Source organism: Nilaparvata lugens, chromosome 5 (assembly GCF_014356525.2).
Source record: "Nilaparvata lugens isolate BPH chromosome 5, ASM1435652v1, whole genome shotgun sequence".
NCBI lineage: Eukaryota > Metazoa > Arthropoda > Insecta > Hemiptera > Delphacidae > Nilaparvata > Nilaparvata lugens.
In genome coordinates this window covers 39345113-39365549 of record NC_052508.1, presented here as the reverse complement: position 1 = coordinate 39365549, position 20437 = coordinate 39345113, and the positions used below count along the sequence as shown (strand labels likewise).

Below are 20437 nucleotides of genomic sequence, written 5' to 3'. Positions count from 1 at the left end.
GACAACAATACTTTAAGAAATGAGGTAGACACACATGAAAAAGAAGCTGATAAATGGAGGGCACATCATGACAGCTCATGTGCCATGTCTTATGAACTTACCGGTAGTCCTATAAAGTTGCACAATAGGTTTTCACTGTTGTCAGTAGACGAGTCATCAACAGCCCATACAGTGCCAGTGAACTCACACATTCACAAGTCACCGACAACGTCGAAAAAACATAAAACTCGATATCCTAGGCATATTAAAACTACAAATTCAGCTAGAAGTTCAGAAAAAGTAGGATCTTGCAGTGTTGGAGCTGGAGATGTCTGCAATTTGGCGCTGAATTTGAGAAGGCGGCCAATTTCGGGTGGCAAAATCAGACTATTTTCTGCTAGCAAAGGTAGACGACTAAACAAGCTGTTATCAGAAAGGACTGAGGCTCAAATCACCAGTATACTGAAGCCATGGGCATTGTTTAAATCAGTTATTTTTGAGTGTGACAAAGAATGTGGATCTATGTCGGCGCGTGACATGACGGTGCTGATGGGTGGCACAAATGACTGTTCGACGGGTTGCCATGAAAGCTACCTAGACATTCTTATAACGCAGCTTCAGAATTTGACACACACTCGTGTTGTCTTAGCGAATGTACCATGCCGACACGATCTTCCATTGTCCTCACCTATCAATGCCACAATAATAAAAGTTAATGAAACGCTGAAGGTGCTCGTCAACCGCTTCACGAACCGCTTCTACACCCGTCATGGGTTGCATTTGAACTTGACTGGAAAGCGAGTCATTGCTGTTAGGATTGTCCAGTGCTTTTCAACTGACCATGTTGCAGAGCCTCATAACAACATAGACATTGATGGAATAACTTGTAATGACGCCACCTCGACAGACGAACATCCAATCCACTCCGGCAGGTGTTATCAGCAGATTCAAACTCAAGTGAAAGTGACAAACAACAGCTGAAGAACTCGATTGAAAGATGTGATGACAGTGAACTGATAACTGACACAGGTGATACGACTTTTTTAGATCTAAAGTAAATCTTAATTAAATGCATTGTAACATTCAGGGTATTACACAAAGCAACAAAGTAGATGAAATTAACCTATTTTTTGATTCTTCAAACACTAGGCCCAAAATTGTCTGTCTCACGGAGCATTGGGTGAAGGATAGTAATATGTTTCTATCGCATAGGTTTCACAGCTTCAAACTTATTTCTAATTATTGTAGAACTGAGAGAATTAGAGGAGGTTCCTGTATACTTTCAAGACATGATATGGACTGTGAATTAACCAAAGAGTTTGAAACATTTAGTATAGAGGAATCTTTTGAGTGTTGTGGTGCTAAAATAACTGGAGATATGAACATCATTATTATAAATATTTATAGATCACCTATCAACTAAAAAATATCTTTGAATCTTTTTTTTTAACAGCTCAATAAGTTGTTAGAATTATGTAGTAGAAAATTTCCAAAGTATAAACGAATTGTTTCTGGAGATGTTAATATAGACGTACTGAGAGATACAGTATCCCGGTCTAGATTGGTTGATTTACTTAACTCATATGACATGCACTTACATATCACCGACGCGACTAGACTTGCACCTGGCCCTCAAACGTGTATTGACAACATAGCTTCCGATTTTGCTCTGGACCAATGCAGTGCATCAATTATCAACACAAATCTGTCGGACCATACAACACAGATGATAAATATTCCAAAAAAACTTCTGGCACACGGTAAAGAAAATAAATCGACTAAGGAAAATAAGAAGAAAGTAACTAAAACAATCAGAGTATTCTCAGATATGAATATTAACAACTTCATTACAATTTTATCAAGTGAAAACTGGGATTCCCTTTTCCATATGAGCAGAATGATCTCAGATTCAAATGTATTGTACAATAAATTCCACACAATGACAAATTTATACTTAGAGCAATCATTTCCGCGTAAAATAATAACAAGCCATAAATCACGCAACAATGTTGATAAAGGCTGGATTACTTTAGGTACATCGTGTGCCAGAGCTAGGGAATTACACTCTCAATCCAAATTACTTGACTGTCCTGAACTCAAAGCATATGCGAGACAGTACAAAATAATTCTAAATAGGTGCATTAGACAGGCTAAAATATTATACAACAGTAACAGAATACGTCAGACTGATAACAAAACAAAAATGGCTTGGAAAATAGTTAGAAAAGAGACACAAGAGGGAGGGAAAGAGTTGAAATTGTCAAAAGTATTCAATGATGCTGCAATTGAATCAACATTAAATTCATTCAATCAGTTCTTTTCATTTGTGACACATTGAACTTAAATACAGATATGAAAACTGCTTTTGAGTATTGTAATAGACAACCAAAAACAAACAGCATCCTAGTTTCTTTTGCTCAGGTGACGGAACATGAGAATTAGGTACCTTAATAAAGAAAATGAAAGCATCCAGAGCACCTGGCTGGGATGAGTTTCCCCCTTTTTCTTTTTAAAAAATGTGCTATCCAAATGATTAAACCTCTAACTTTTCTAATTAATCAATCTTTTAAGCATGGTGTGTTTCCTGACATTTTAAAATATAGTAATGCGTTACCCTTTCTTAAAAAAGGAGATCCCAATGTTCTGAGTAATTACAGACCAGTTGCAATACTGTCTGTATTCTCAAAGATATATGAGATGGCAGTTGTATCAAGGTTGACTGCTCATTTCGAAAATAATGGATTATTTGTTGAAGACCAGTTTGGATTTCGTGAAAAGAAGGACATTTCTGGAGCAATCTATGATTTTGTCAAATATATGTCACTTGCAATTGATCGATCGCAGCATGCTGCTGGCATATTCTGCGATCTTTCAAAAGCTTTCGACTGTGTAAATCATGAAATCCTGCTTGAAAAATTGAGTTTATGGAAGAGCACTAAGATGGCTCCGTTCCTATCCTTCCAACAATGTGTGAGAGATCCATCCTCTGCAAAATGTTCATCATTTACCAGGGTCCCAAATGGAGTACCACAAGGATCTGTCCTCGGACCTTTGCTCTTTTTGGTGTATATTAATGATTTACCTAAGGCAACAACCAATTCAAAGTAAATTATGTATGCGGATGACACAACTTGTATAGCATCGAACGCTGATCAGATCATACTGGTAACTCAATTGAAGAATAAACTTATAGAAATCAACGAGTGGTTTGAAGTAAATGGACTTTCCTTAAATTGCAGTGGAACACATTATACAATTTCGTTCCATACGCAATCAAACGAGGATAGACGAGACTCACCTTTCAACCATTAGAAATGCTTGATACTCTCCTCCTCAACTGAATTCTTGTAATCGACCAGAATTTTTCCTGGAAGGAGCACATTAAGAATTTGATGAAAAAATTGAACCAAGCCTATTTTGTAATTCCAACTCTTTCCAACTTACTCGAAAGAAACACTTCATTGACCGTCTATTATTGATTGATTGATTGATTGAAAAAATCTTTATTCATAAACATGCAAAAATACATATGAATAGTATCACAGAATACTAAGGAATATAGCCTAAATACTAGTTACAAACAAATGTCATACACATAAAATATTATAAAAACTCCTGTAACGAGTACAGGGATAATCTCACCAAATATTCCTTCAACTCAATACCAAACCTTTTAACATCTTCTAAAATTTTCAAATCGTTTGGCAATTTTGAAAAATAGGTATAATCTATGTCTTTCAACTATTCTGCCATAACGGGTAAAGTAGCTGTGAGTCTGGTTTCTTATTTCACTATTACTCTTTCTAAAAAACATGATGACATCATGTATATACTGCCCATACACTGTCATAATCCCAAGCTGCGAGAAAAACAATCGTACTGAATCACATCTTTCAAGATTAAGGATTATTCTGATAGCTCTCTTTTGCTGCTTGAGTATCTTGTCCAAATTCTTTTTGGTTGTACCGCCATAGATACAAAGTCCATACGCCAAATGTGAATGAATTACAGCATGGTATACCGACTTCAATGTCTGGACACCACAAACATTGGACATCTGCATTAGAGCATAGTGACCTGTGGAAAACATTTTCATAACATGGTAAACATGACTATCCCATGTGAGATTACAGTCCACTAATAATCTTAAAAACTTTGTACTCTCTTTTGTTGCTATAATTTCATTATTCAATGTCACCCTAGGATATAGATTTTGGTTCCTACTCTGCTTTGTCATGAATGGGATAACTATTGATTTACTTGAGTTCAAAATAAGATTATAGCAATTCAAATAATTATTAATAGAGGCTATTCCAATAGCAGATGAGATTTCTACATCCTGAACCGATCTACCAGAGAATATTTATATTTGCATCATAGGCATATAGACAGACAGACGCTCTATCTTGGACCATCCTAGGCATACCTGTAACTAAGCACAGGAATAGTAAAGGACCTAAGATAGATCCTTGGGGAACTCCATACTTCAAGCTTCTTAGGTCGGAGCAATAGATATTTTTATATTCATATCTTTGAGACTCTTCTAAATGCTCTATTTGAACGAATTGCTGTCTGCCTTTCAAGAAAGATGAAAACCAATTCAGCTCCTTACCATGCACTCCCATAGACTCTAATTTTTTCAACAGAGTATCGTGACACACACTGTCAAACGCACGACTTAAGTCTAAAAAGGCGCCGATAACCTTTTCCCCTTTGTCAATAGCATCAATCACAGTACTTATCAAATCCACTCCTGCAGTGATAGTAGATTTTCTAGAGCGGAAGCCATGCTGTTCTTTATCTAGTATATTATGTGTCTCTAGATAATTCATCAGCTGAATATATACAACATGCTCATATATTTTCGAAAACACAGATAATAGTGCCACTGGCCTGTAACAAGCAGGATCATTCAAATTACCTTTTTTAAAAATTGGTATAACTTTGGCTGTCTTCAAATTGTTAGGAAATTGGCCTGAAATTAGAGAGGAGTTTATTATATGTAATAATGGCTTAATTATAGCTGGCAGAATCTGTTTTACTACTGTAATTGGTATGTCATCCGGTCCAGTCGAGAGTTTATTTTCAAAATTCATAACAATTTCCTGCAACTCAGATTCTAAAATTGTTTTAAATTTGAATTTCGGAGATGGCTGGCAATTTTGAATGTTTGGGAAATACACAGGTTCATCATTATTTTCAGGAATATTTGGTATCACAAAATTGTCCACTGCTGTAGCAAAAAAGTCATTAAATATATTGCTTACTCTAATAGGATCAGTTGTATGCGTTTCATTACTTATTATACTTATATTCGAATGATTACAATTTTTTTGTTTTCCTATCTCAGCTTTTATAATTTTCCAGGCTACTCGATTCTTATTTTTTGCATCAAAAATTTCCTTGTCAAAATATTTTTGCTTATCTTTTTGTATAATTTCAAAGCTTTCCTTTTGGATTTAAGTTGAAATTTCACATCCTCTGATTTATACTGTCTGAATATGTTTTCCAACTCTAACAGCTCCTTCTTTTTATTAACTGCCTCAGCACTAGACAATTTTTTACTGCTGTACTCTTTTTCATTTCTGAATAGTTTTGGAAAGTTAATGTTAAAGTAATAAGAGGAAAGCGACATGAAAGTATCAAATTTTTCAGTAACTGGAGATTGAAAAACTTCTATCCAGTTCAAAAATAACAGCTGTTTGTAGAACATGTCTACATAACATTCACTAAGATTCCGACGCAGTTTCCTAATTGGTTTACATAAAAAACTATTCACATTCAGGATTTCGAGAAGTTGGGCGTCGTGATCTGATATATGAGTAATTATACCAGATATCGTTAAACTATCGTCATTAATGTTTGTGATAAAGTTATCAATCGCTGTTTCGGAGGTAGCAGTAATTCCAGTAGCAGAATCAACCTTGTATTTCATATTAAACATTCTTAAAACGTCCATGAACTTATTGTCAACATTATCTCTCTCTAAAACATTAATATTTATGTCTCCTGCTGAAACAACATATTTATATTTCTTACATAAAATGTCAAGTAAGATCTCTAGCTTTTCTAGAAACGGGTCAAGATAACAATGCTGAGGCGTTCTATATAAGCATGCCAGTACAAATGTAATATTGTTTAGTGAAAATTCCGAAACGCAACATTCAAATTCTTTTTCAGTTGTGATAGATGCAATTGCAGGTAAGTTTACAGGTTTACATTTGGAAACAATATTATTATGCACTAAGATCATAACCCCGCCTCCTATACTATTGATTCTAGAAAATTTAGAGCTTAAGCAATAATTAGGTAAGTTCAGCATTTCTGTTTCTGCTTTTGACATTTTGTGTTCTGATAGGGCTAGTATCTCAGGTTCTATCTCTTCTAAATTTATTCCCAACAAATCAAGGCGTGATGGTAGGTGCTGAACATTCTGATGCATTATTGAAATATGGTTTAAGTGATTTTTTTCTTGATATTTACAATAAGGAGAAGTAGCTATCACAAGATCCTTGTAATTATCTTCACTACATACATTAACTTGTACTAAATTTCTAACACAAATGCACTAACTTCATCTAATCTCAAATCATTGCATGACAGATTCAAAACGTTGGGCTCTAGCCCACCCCTAAAAAAGATTCCCTGTCATACATTAAAGGTAAAGGCTCAGGCATTTTTTCCATTTCAGAAGCCAGCATGTTTGTCACACTCAGGATTCTATCACAAACATATTTTTTCCCTATAGAATTCAGATGCAGACCATTTTTTGTGTGGAATCTTCGACCCATATCACTTATATTTATAAAAGTTACATTAATAAAATGCTTACATAAGTTGAAATTTTCTTTGTTAGCCCTGTGAATCTCCTTGTTGATGGCTGACCATGTTGGTAGATCATGTCTGTGTGGCACAGAGAACACAATCGCGTGTCTGGATCGACCACTTTGCAGCTGCCGCAGCTTACTCCGAGAGAGGTGTGAAGTTCTCTTCTTTCATTATGGGCAACATCATTTGCTCCAGCTAAGAAGACACTTACGTCATTGGCATTCGGTTGGAAAGTTCCATCAACCACATCTCTGAATCGAGCACCCGGTTTCACCATACCAGAGAATGTGTGGTTCTCATCATTGAAGTACTTATAGACATCCCTGCCCTGGCTATCAGCGTAAAGACGTACGTTCATAGACCTAGACCTCTTATTCTGTGGACGTTTTTCTAGATTAGGTGCAGAAGCCAGCTCTTCACTCTGAATTACCTCCTCAACAGGCAGAATATCCGGTGGATCATGTACTTCTAAAATAGAAAATCTATTCTGAGTTCGCACTGAGGTGTTGGGAGCACTCTTTTTTGTTCTGGTAGAGTACCTAGGTATAACGAATTCTCTGTCATTAACATCCGGTTGAATTGTAAGAGACAATTTCTCGCAGTCAGATCTTAAAAGAGCAATAATCGCATCCCTGTCCTCTATTTCCTTTTTCAATAATAGCTGACTTTTAGTTGAGCTTGAAATTTCCATTTCCAGTTGTTTTATTTCATCTTCTGCTATCTCTTCACATTGTAGTGATTCTTCAAAAGCAAGTTTTCTTCTATTTTTTTCCAATTCCAAAGAGCTCACTAATACTTGATTTTCCTAAGTCATATCGGTGAGACATTGTTGCAAATCGTTATTCACTTAAATACAAGCGTCATACCTATTCAATAGTGTCGTCATTTCTTGGATTAAATCAATAATTGCGTCACTGAATATCTATCAATATTCCTGATATAATTCCATGGACAGTCATTGCAATCTCAGCCACTTCTGGATTAATCAAGTCGTTCTTTATATCATTAAGGTGTTGTTGCGCCAGACCACTGGCTTTGTCATATTCACTCCGAGTGAATGCATATGTTTACTCCCACTTGAGCTACAACACAATTTTTGGGGTAATTCTGTAGACAGCCATAGATATTCATCACGTAGAAAAAGATATTCCACACACTCATAACTCATAACTACATATAGGTACATGAATCAAACAAAGCTCAACATGACAATACAATCCAACCAAAGTGTAATAATAATAAACGGTGAAAAAACCACTGGCATAAGATGACTCTTGTTCGCCAGTGGGAGTAGGAGATGAAATTATAATACGCTTAACCTGATTTAAATTGATTTAGCACAATATTTTATATTGAGAGTCATCTGTAGACTGAGATCAAGGTACTCATGTAAAGCATTTTTCAAAGACCTTAAAATACTCACACTTCCTTCCATTTACATTTACCAGCTAGCAGTTTTTGTTAAAGTAAATATCAGTAAGTTCCAATTTTGTACAGATAATCATGTACTCGAAATAGAAATATCATTGCATTTCCAATCCATAGAAATGTAGCTTTTGAAAAAACTCCATTTTATTCAGGAATGAAACTCTATAATAGGCTGCCAACAAACATTCCGAACATTGAATCAGTCATTCTTTTCAAGCACACGGTCAAAAAAATGTTATTAGAGAAAAGCCTTTACGCAATCACAGAATTTTATTAAAAAGAATAAAACATCATTTGAAAGATAATTTAATGCTCACCAAACCTATAATAAGCAATCATTTTCCAAAAATATTAATTATTGATTATTGTGCTAACAAGTTGAATGATCAACAAATCTCCTTGACAAGCACGAGCCAATCTCATCGCCTAGAAATAACCCCGAAAAGGATATCAATTTGAATTTATCATCTGGTTTGAGTGATATTATCACTCAATAAACCTATCTAGTCATGTTTATGCATTTGCATGTGAAATAAATTATTATCAAGAGGGTCGAGCAATATACAGAGTGAGTCATATGTATGGGAACCCTTCAATAAATTGAAGACTGTTGTAGATTTATAATACTGTAAATTTCAGGATAATTTATTGGTTAAATACTCTATCTCTTGACATACAACTGAATTTCAACCCCTCATAAGGGAGTGACTTGGGAGTTGTAACTTGAATATTTGAAACATGTAAATACCCATTGTGCAGTAGATAATATTTTTAAGGTTTTTTAAAACAAGAAAGATGACATCGATAAAAATGTTACTTTTATCCAAAATGGCGGCTCATCGAAGTTTTAGTTTTTAAGGAAATGGAGGGCTGTAACTCAAATATTTTGAATGTAAACACTCATTGTGTCACACATGATTTTAAAGGCCTTTCTAGAACAAGAAAGATGACATCAATGAATATGTTTTATGATACTTTCATCCAAAATGGCGGCATTTTGAACACGCCCATGGGGGCACTTCCTGGGGGGGAGATGGACACCTGCTACAATGGCCTCTTCCTATTGGTTGGGGTGGTGGGGGCACTAGGGAAGGGGGACGCCATTTTGAACACGCCCTTGCTTCCTATTGGCTGGGGCGGGACAAAATGGCCGACTGGGGCTGGGGGGGTGGAGGGGGCGGGGCCAAAATGGCTGACTAGGGCAGGGGGGTGGAGGGGGGCGTGGCCACGCCCCTTGATTCCTATTGGCTGGGGGCGGGGACAAATGGCCGACTGGGGCTGGGGGGTGGAGGGGGGAGGCCACACCCCTCGATTTCTATTGGATAGGCAGCTCTCTCAAAACACCACTACTGGCGGGACTTAAGAGTCGCCCTCGACTTTATTCATTGGCAAATAATATTTCTCGTTGACAGTTATCAAATTAGCAGTGATCATGTTATTTTTGCTTTAGCAATTGAATATTAAATTCCAAATTAGGTTGATTCGGGATTTTATGACTCTGGTATCCATGGATCTCTTGCTTATTCTGGAATTTTTGGCATAGCCTGTCGCTTACTTTTCGTTTCACTCATCCAAAAGTGTAAAAGCAGCCAATCCACTTATTATCCATTCATTATCTTATTATCCATCTATTATCTTATTATTCTTACTATCTAATCCAGTTATTATTCTTATTATCCAATCCACTTATTATCCATTTATTGTGGCTGATTTCACATGTCCTAAACTCTACAATCATGAATATCAAAGTGGGATCATTTAAATGTGAATTTGCATAGATCTGAATAGAGTTTATTCAATCGCTTTGATTATTGACTAGCATTATATGATTTCTTTCTTTGATCTTAGCTTGAAACCAAAAGCTTAGGGATGAAAATTTGGATGTAAACTAACATGTAACTCAATTTAATTTCTATCTAAATTGACAACTTCAGAATTCAATTGTGATCTATCAATATCAATAGGTTCATCTTGTGTTGCAATAACATCATGAAAGGAAATAGGAGAAGCTGATGGAATATTATGTTTTTTTTCGGTTTATTTCTTAGCTGATTCTGAAACATGAAAATATCAGGCCCAGTAGCACAAAAGCATGTTCAATTTCAATCAGGATTAAATTTCATGAGAATTAATCAGAGCAGGGTTTTTTTCAATAGAAGGCTTCTCTGATTGGCTCTCGTGGTATTTAGTCCGGACTATGAATGATTAATGTTTTTTATTTTCTCACACTTTCTTACGTTTTCAACAGACTATGGAAAACTTTTTCAAGTAGCAGCCGCTACTTGAGGGACCAATAATCCTTTCTCTTGGTAGTTCAAAGAATTATCCCAGAGTTGAGACCTGTTCCAAAATAATTTTTTTTGTTGCAAGAACAATATATTCCTGATTCAATCAAAATCGTTAGAGCCGTTTTCGAGATCCGTCCGACATAGATACATATATCCACAAACACACATATTCAAACAAATTGCTTTCTTAGTATAATTATTGACTTCAATGATTATGGTTACATTCAATGAGAGCTTATTTCACATGATAATAACATCTGGCATCAAAAGCAGAAATGTCAAACATGATTGAAATTGAATCAGTAGCGATCATCAACATTATTTTCTTCATTAATTTGATCTAAAGTAACCAGATTATGGTAAGATTCACATCAATGTGTCAGCATTGTTTGAAAGGGGAGCATTGATGCTATTAATGAGGAATACTGACAGTCAACGAACTGTTGTTATACATATACTCCAATATTTCTATCGAAAGCTACCTTATATTTTCTTTGGTAAAACAATCAATGTTTGGGAATAATTATTGATTCATGGGAAAAGCGCCTTACTTCTATGCAAGATATTTTCACATTAAGAAAAGCAACAACAGCTATTTGGCCGTTTTAATAAATAACCCCTTTCTTTCGCCCAAGTTAAATTTTGGCCGAATTTCCTCATTCTTCACAAACAGATTCCACAACGGACACTTCTGAAGTTTTTAAAATACCCCTTTAAGCAGTTTTCGCGATCTGTCGGATATACAAACAAAATTAGTCTTGATAGAATAGGATCAATTGATAGAAGCAACTCCCGTCATAAAAGTTTGTTTTATGAAAAATAAAAATTATCTTTACTCCCAGGAATAGCTCTGATTGAAGCAGCAGTGCCCAATCGATTTGTTCTTGATAAATGCATTTTTATTAATTCTTCAACTTGGTGCTAATCTAATGAAATAATCTCAACCCAATGCCAACCTGACAAAATTATTAATTGGTCACCAGTTATCAACTGTTTTGAATAGGTTCTCTCTCTAGATCATAGTTCTATAGTAACATATGATATTTCAATTACAATTGAGAGATTAGGAGAAGAAGAATATACATGCTGAAAGACGAACTTTAAACCCTTAAAAAACCACCCTTAGAGTTGGAATATCGCCAAAAGATTTCTTAGTGAGCACCTAGGATGTATAAGGAATCTATATTCTAAGTTTTGTTGCAATCCATCCAGTAGTTTTCCAGAAATCGTGATCAGTGAGTCAGTGAGTCAGTGAGATAAGAATTTTGTAAGTATAGAAGAAGATGTTGAAAATTAATGTTCAAATCCAATCTTTGATCTCTATAAAACTGTGTTTTCTCCATTATTATTGATTTTTCTTTTGAAATTAGAATAATTCTTGCAATCTGTAATTAAGGGAAATCTACAATATTGACTATTTATACTGCTGGAGACTTAGTTATTCGACTTGGCGGAATATTCTTAGGTGTTCAGAAATTTTCCATATTTTTATGTCAGTAGCTCATCATTTTATGAATGAATGCCTTTAGCATGATTCTTATTGCCAACATCTCAGTTGAATAATATGCAAGTCGATTATTGTATGATGAATTGCATGGTGAGAAGTGAATAATGGGAAGGCAGCGAGCTGGTATGTAATCGATGGAGGAAGATGTCAATTGATACGAGTAGAAGACTGTTCAGTTGGGGAGGTGCCAAATGTGTTATCTTTTATCATAGCATCCTGAGAAGTATGGCCAACAAATGGCTGCTGGCTGGCTGGTTTGCGAAGTTAAACAAATTGATCCCACTCATCCTATTATTAAGAAGGAGAACTGAATATCCAAGAACCAGAGATAAACATGGAATGTCGCCGTAAAGTAGTTTTGTGGACTTTTTTACTCATGACTAAAGAATAATTTCTATTTCTAGTGCACTTACGACTCATTATGATAATAATTATTATCGTGTGTGAAATTGAAATTATACCTGCTTCAAATCTAAATCTTGAATCGAAATTATTATGAAGAATATTTTGAATTATATTTTACTACCAGCGAGATTATAGTTTCAAGTTTCACCTAGAGAGACATTAATCGCTCAGTAGGCCTGACTTTCAAAGTTTGTTTTGGTCATGAAAGTTCAAATCACATTTTCTATCAATATTGATCAATTGTTAGTTCGTTTAATTGAAATTTAATAACTTTCTTCCACAGAAGGAAATTACTGAGATATTGCAATTATTCAAATGCTAATGAATTAATAATTATTATGAAACGAAAATCCAAATTAAATGCTATAATCACCTCGACTCTATGTTGATAAGAGTTTGAATTAAATGATCAGGAAAAATAGCCTAATCATATTCAATTAATTACGCTTTGTTTCAATGTTTGCGGAACCTATCACTTTAACTTCTATTCATGATATCAAGCTTGTCCTCTTCCATGCATAAGATGCTGAGATGAATATTGATTTCTTGGAAGAAAATATTCGTTTCACAAATATCTTGAAAAACATTTTTAACATAGAGATAGAGTAAATGATCTTCATTAGAACTCAGTGATTTCCATGGATATATTTTTTCTGAAATTTGTCTATCCAACCATGTCAACTGAAATAATTATCCAACCTAGTAGCAGTCATGAGTTTTTTTAGGGCAGTTTCCACAAGCTTCAGATTGTTAGTATTGTAATAACGGTGATCATCGCCACATTAATATTGACAAGACCATGAATTTCCTTTCAGAGCTAAGTCCATTGAAGAAAATCAACTGCACATCACTAATAAAACCACTGCAGCTTTCGAAAAGCCATCGCAAGCTCAATTCGACAAGGTAAGATTCAAGAAATTCCTTGGAGACGCACCTTTTCTTTCTCACGACAAACAGAGCGAGATCTGACATTTACAGCTTTTCATATCTTGCACTTGTCGCTCCCACTTCATGAATGGCACTCATTAGAAAAGGACAATAAGGTGGAACAAAGGAATATCCCGACACTGGGGTTCCAAGTTCTGAGGCGTTTAGCAACTAAGCAGAGTTCACTCCACAAAGGTGTTTTTTCCCAAGAAAAATGGCTGTTACACAATGAAAAACTGCTCTTTGATGGAGACGCCCACATCTGCTAGTTGCAAATTGATGAGATTTCCCACGCCGTTTATGCCCTCCTTTCTTTCTGATTGATTTATGAAGTTTCTGTGAATTTGCTCTGTCGAGCGATAAGAATTTGTTGCAACATTCGACACACGAAATGTTCATCCGTTGCCAAAGTGCAGGCATTTCATCACACAGCGATAGAGGAAAAGTGAGCAGTCTTTTAGAGGAGTTGAGTGAAATATACCTATTATCAATATCATAGTTATTATGATTCGAATATTCAAAATCATAGACTCTGCTTACTATTGATCAATAATTAACCAGGACAGTTTTGAAATAATTGTCATTAACACCATATATATCAAATGTTGAATATTGTTATTTTTGTTTTCAAGAAGAATGAATGTAAATTAAGATACCTTTGGAAACAAAAAAATGTTATTTCAAATTTTGTTGTAAATTGTGTATGATTTGAGCAGTTACTAAGGAAGAAATAGTTATGTCCTTTGACGTTTATTTCAACTTGATAAGTATATGAAATAAATTCGATGAATTCCGAGTGAGGGCATTTTGATATAGGCTAAGCTATTGCATTTTTTTTCTCATATGAACCCACTTTTTATTTATTCAAATACAATAAAACTTATCAAGTGGGCCTATACTTTTTCTTCTACTTCTTCTCTATATCTATAAAAGGCTAAGCCCCGACAGACTGAAATCACACCACAGCCCAAACTACTGAGCCTACAAACTTGAAATTTTGCACAATTGTTTATGATAGCCTCAAAACATCCACTAAGAAAGAATTTTCAGAAATTTGCCCCCCTGAGGGAGCTGGGGCCCCCAAGAAATTTTGTACTTTTTAACCGCTCATTGCACAGCAAAGTCATGAGGAACTTTTTTGCTCAGCTACGAAAAAAATTAGATCTATGCAGAAAAATTCCGACCAGGAGCAGAGAGGGGTCCAGGAGAGGGAATTTTTTGAAAATTTTCATGTAAAATCACACTACAGCTCAAACTAATTGGCCTACAGACTTAAAACTCTGCACAAATATTCTTCAAATATGCTAGACGCGCACTAAGAACGGAATTTGAGATATTTTGCCTCTAAGGGTTTCAAAGGATGAAAAAGGATCCTATTAAGTAAGGTTATGAACATGGTAAGGTGAATGCCATATGGTACTGAGATAATTGACACATGATATTCTAACATATATGCTGTAATCATTGGAAAGCTTAAAATAATTTTATCAATCAGCTGATCGAAATTTAATTTTCTTTGGATCGAAAGCGCGAGCTTGCCACGTGTTTGTTCCATTGTTACATTCCGATTAGAACAGAGCACAGAGATTTTCTTTGATTTTGTTGATAATTCTTTTTTCAAATTCAAATTTTATTGCAAACAAAAATCACATTGAAAAATTTCTTAATAGACAACAAGATTACAAAAACGAGATGTCAAACATAAACCTACATTTATTTGTAGCACGGCCAGAAAAAGACAAACTTGAGTACGGTACTAGCCGTTAGTTCATTCAATATAACTTATATTTTTGTGTTAATATTTGTGAACAAAAAGTACGAGTTGATGAGAGATGTGAGTAATTTCTTATATTATTTGATCTAAATGGTTATTCATATTGTAGTAGCCGGGGTCACTTCAATCAAAGTTTTTTCTTTTGTAGCTAATAAATTTCATACGTATTGATTGTCCATAATGCATCCAGTGTCCATAATGGAAGTGATTGAACTACTCAAAATTAATGGCTTACTGGTCCTTCATAGAATTTATAGTATTCCTGGTGATTGAGCCTTTTTTTTCAGCGTTGACTATTAATAATAAAGCTTTATTTACAACTAGCTTACCTGGCGAACTTCGTACCGCCAAAAAGTAAATGTATCTCATGTCACACTTTACTTTATTTGGTGAATCATGAAATGTATCAGACAATCAATATTTTCATTTACATCTGAATACGGACTTCCTATGTGCTTTGTCATGCAGCATTCATTATTCCCAAAACATATTCTTCTCAATCAATTGCTAGTAATATCTAACAGTAAAGTGTTGAATTAAAAAAAAATAGATAGGATAAATCAGTGTTTCAAAGATTAATTCAATGTTTTCATAGTTGTTGATTGTCATAGATGGTCCAGGAAATATTCGATTTACAATGAATCAGACAGAATCACATATTCTCTCCATCTCCCATTTTAGGATGAATGTAAGCTAAGCTTTAAAAGAAACTGTAAATTATTCTGCCATTAATGAATGTAATATGAACAACTCTCTTCCATGAGGTGAATAATTTTTTTCCAACATTTTCCGGTTGCTCATTGGTAGGGGAGTGATAATTATTATTTGTATAGGTCTTCTAAGGAACCATTATCTACAGCTGGTATCAATCAACTCCAAACCACCGTTGTAATACCAGTAGCCTATACAATTTATCATAGGGTGACGTGTTTATTACAGCTGGTAAGTTTAGATGCTAAATCAAAGGCCTATTATCCCAATATGATCTTGAATCATTATCATCTTTCCGTTCCTCGGTAGCCGGTAGGCCGACAATTTCGAAAGCATAGGTCTGTAAAATGGATAAATAAATAATCATTATTGATAATAATCATATCACCCACCCTATTAAAATTTCTGGTCAGACATATTCCCAAAGTTTCATGCCGTTATGTCAAGTATTTTTCAAGTCATAGGGAACAAACACACAAACAGGCATTCATTTCTATATATATATAGAAGATAGAAGATTTCATTCGGCTCAAACAAAAGCCTCTCTAAATATAGGTAGAATGATGAGGTTGAAAACTTTCAGTTCTGTTGTTTTAACATTTTGTTTTTAAATCACTTTCAAAAAGTTCATATAGTACCTACTATTGTGTTTGAGACACTTCTGGCGCTATCATAGTTTGACAACTATTCTGTTTCACACTCCTATCTCTTGCAGTTGTTAACCATATCTATAATAAAATAAAGAGTTGGCTTATACACGTACGGGATAGGAAAATTATGTTTGACGCATCATCACGTCTGAACTATAGAACTAATTAACTTCAAATTTCGCATATTGGCTAGATTCTTAATCAACCAAGAATGGTTATAGGCCTATTTACAATTCTTCAAGATTTCATTACGTCAAGTTTCCAGATTATCCAGTTTGAAAATAGCACGGGTTCCTGCTAGTATTTTATAAAAGCACAACTAGTTTCAACTTTTCAAAAGCCATTTCCAAGTGTAAATGAAATTGGATAAAATAAAAAGGGTGACTTCCATTGTGTTTCAATGTGCTTTAGAGTATAATAAATTTTTTTTTTCACTTATGCAGCATTTTCGAAAAATGCATGCACCACAAATTTTCAGATTATACGACACTGTTGAATATTGGGATCAGAAACATTATTAATTTCAGTAATATTCAGAATTGGAAGATAACGTATTAATCGTAATCGTGATAGTAGATAGATAGAAAATGCCTTCATTAAATATAAATAAAAATAATAAGACTACAACCATGTTACAAAATAAACAATTAAAAATTATATAATTAATATAATGATTGTGCTAAATAAAAAAACATGAGACAAAAAACTTGACATAACCATAAAGGTTGTCTGCCAGAGTTGGTAGGCCTATTCTACAAAAACAAACGAAATTCGAAATTTGTGGAAACAATTATCATTGGAAACCAAAAATAAAGAAAAGAAAATAAATAAATAACCTGCTACATAAAGAACAAATAAATCAATAAAGCTGAACAAAATGAAATAAATACTACTATAATGCCTCAGTAATTTTCCTTTTTATATTAAATAATTAAACTCCCTAATCATTTCATTTCTAATACTAACTGCCCTTTCCACATATCGCGCTAAGAGACTCCACTCTTTTCCATTTAACCACTCCATCATCTCTATATCATTTGATACATTCTTCCCCAGAAACATTTTACGTAACCCCACTAAAACAGGACATACTCCTAAAAAATGCTTTATGTCTTCTCTTTGCCTCAAATTACACATAGAGCAGAGCCATTGAGATTCTTCCCTCCCGCGCCCAAAATTTAAATTCAAAAGAGCTCCACGTGCCTTGAAGATGAAACCCACTGTCTTCTCATCCAAATTTAAATTCAAATAACTTTCACCTCTTTCCTTGTCCAATAGGATATAAGTATCATGAAATTGTGCCGAAGCCGCACTTTGAAAACTACACATAACATTTTCCTCTTTCATTTTCTCATACATACATTCGAACTCACGCTTCCATTCAATCCTATTCTCAATCACACATCCTGCCAACCTACATCCATACTTCACATCCAAACGCATCCATTCCTCAAACCAAGAAGTCTTATGCTCTATTATTCTTTCAGCCAGTTTCCTCGGCAATCTATTTCCAGCCATATTTAGTGCCTTGAACATATATTCAACATGCATCCTAAAAACTTTTAGAAAAGCTGGTTCCATGTCAAGTTCCATCTGCAATATATAGTTGGGTGTTGATTGCGGCAATGATAGCATCTTTTTCGCGAAAAATCTAGGTAAAGATTCCAGCACGTCACAATTCCTGTATCCCCATACCTGTGCACCATACACCGCCACCGCCTTCATTACAGCTTCATACACCTTCCATTTCGCTTTCATTCCAATCTCATTTTTTACAATAAAACGTCTCCAGACTCCATCAATTGCGAACTTAGCGACAGATACATGTTCTTTCACATGCTCTCAAAACGACAGCTTCGGCGTGAGTATGACACCCAGGTACTTATACCTATTAACCACCTCAATACTATTCCCATTCAAAAACCATTTCTCATGACTAGCCAAGCGACCCCCTCTCCTGAATACCATAATTTTAGACTTCTCAGTATTGATCTCTAATCCCCATCTATCGCAATATTCGCTCAAATTATCTATCATCCTTTGTAAAGCTTTTGGCGTTGTGGCGAATAGTACTAGGTCGTCGGCGTACAGCAGGGCCTTCACATTAAGCTCGTCTAACCACACTCCCTCCACCATATTATCACATAAATCGTTTATAATCAAAGAAAACAGAAGTGGGGATAAAACGCATCCTTGCTTTAAACCGCTAAGTGTCTCTAACCGCTAAGTAATAATTTGTAACTCAATAGGGAAATGGTCTGAAAATATAACTGAATCTACTTTGAAATCATTTATTAAATTTGAAAGTTTCCCAGATACACAACAAAGATCAATTACAGATGCCCCCATGCCACTAACAAAAGTAAATTCCCCTTCCAAGTCACTATTTGATCTACCGTTTACTATTATAAGATCATGTCGTTCACAAAGCTCTAAAACTGTCCTACCTCTTCTATTCACTGTAAAATCTTTTGATTCCCTACTGCTGTTAACTCTAACTCCAGGGCCTGTTAATTAATCGTGATAGTATGCAGAATTGTTTTCATTATCGTATAGTCCAGAGCTGATCTCTATACTGTAGCTCTGTATGAATTACTAAGAAAAAAATATAAAAATGTAATAAACAATGTAAAGTTAATGTAAGGTACAATTTACTTGTACAATGTAGTCTACAATGTGAACACTGTGATTGAGTGTTAATGTATATCGTAATTTGTTTGGTAACAGAATCTAATCTAGTTCGAAGTTAAATGAATTACAAAATGATGATATTGTATACTGTATGATGATTGTATGATGATCTGTATACTGTAGCTCTGTATGAATTACTAAGAAAAAAAGATAAAAATGTAAATAAACAATGTAAAGTTAATGTAAGGTACAATAATTTACTTGTACAATGTAGTCTACAATGTGAACTCTGTGATTGAGTGTTAATGTATATCGTAATTTGTTTGGTAACAGAATCTAATCTAGTTCGAAGTTAAATGAATTACAAAATAATGATATATATTATAGATGGAATTAATTAGAGAATGCATTTATTCAAATGCTAATTAATATATAATTATGATTGAACGAAAATCCTAAATAAATGCTGCAAATCACCCCGAAGACCTCTGCTACTGCAGACATTGACAACAGGGCTAACAGCTAGATGGAAATTCGATGAGAACTACTATCCAAAAAATAGTAGAACTACTCGGATAGAACTACTATCCAAATATTTTTTGGATAGTAGTTCTCATCGAATTTCCATCTAGCTGTTAGCCCTGTTGTCAATGTCTGCAGTAGCAGAGGTCTTCGGGGTGATTTGCAGCATTTATTTAGGATTTTCGTTCAATCATAATTATATATTAATTAGCATTTGAATAAATGCATTCTCTATTTAATTCCATCTATAATATATATCATCTGCTAGACTGCTCCATTAGGGAAATGAAGAGAAAAGTTGATTCAGATAACACAATTTTTTCTGCTACGGTTTCGAAACAAGTGGAAAAAGAAGACCTCCATTTTCAATGATTTACAAGAATAGAAATATGTTACTGATTATCCCCTGTTGTATTGATCATCTCAAGAACTCTAACTATCAATCTTCTCCCGTTTTCTTGATCTGTTTCAAGCCCAAAGAGAGCAATCATAGTGTGCATTGCATTTTTACTTTCCTTGCCCTATTACCATAGGTAAGGAAAGAGTATTGCTTTCCGAAAAAAATTAAGGTACCCAAATTTCTAAATTTCTACAGGTTTCATGGTCCCCTGAGTCCAAAAAAGTGGTTTTAGGGTATTGATATATATATATATATATATGTGTGTGTGTGTGGTGTGTGTGTGTTGTGTGTGTGTGGTGTGTGTGTGTGTGTGTGTGTGTGTGTGTGTGTGTGTGTGTTGTGTGTGTGTGTGGTGTTGTGTGTGTGTGTGTGTGTGTGGTGTGTGGT

General features: G+C 34.7%; 1 protein-coding gene across 2 annotated transcripts in view; it reads right to left on the bottom strand.

The window, feature by feature from the left end:
- LOC111056050 overlaps nucleotides 1-20437 on the bottom strand; it is a 660186-nt gene that overhangs the window by 364373 nt on the left and 275376 nt on the right. Inside the window, exon 1 of one of the 2 annotated variants that reach the window (XM_039428335.1) lies at nucleotides 6812-6911. The exons of the other annotated variant lie outside the window; for it this stretch is intronic. The gene's annotated coding sequence lies outside the window, so the exon portion shown is untranslated. Of the gene's footprint in view, nucleotides 1-6811; nucleotides 6912-20437 lie in introns of those variants that run through there. 2 annotated transcript variants of the gene reach the window in all.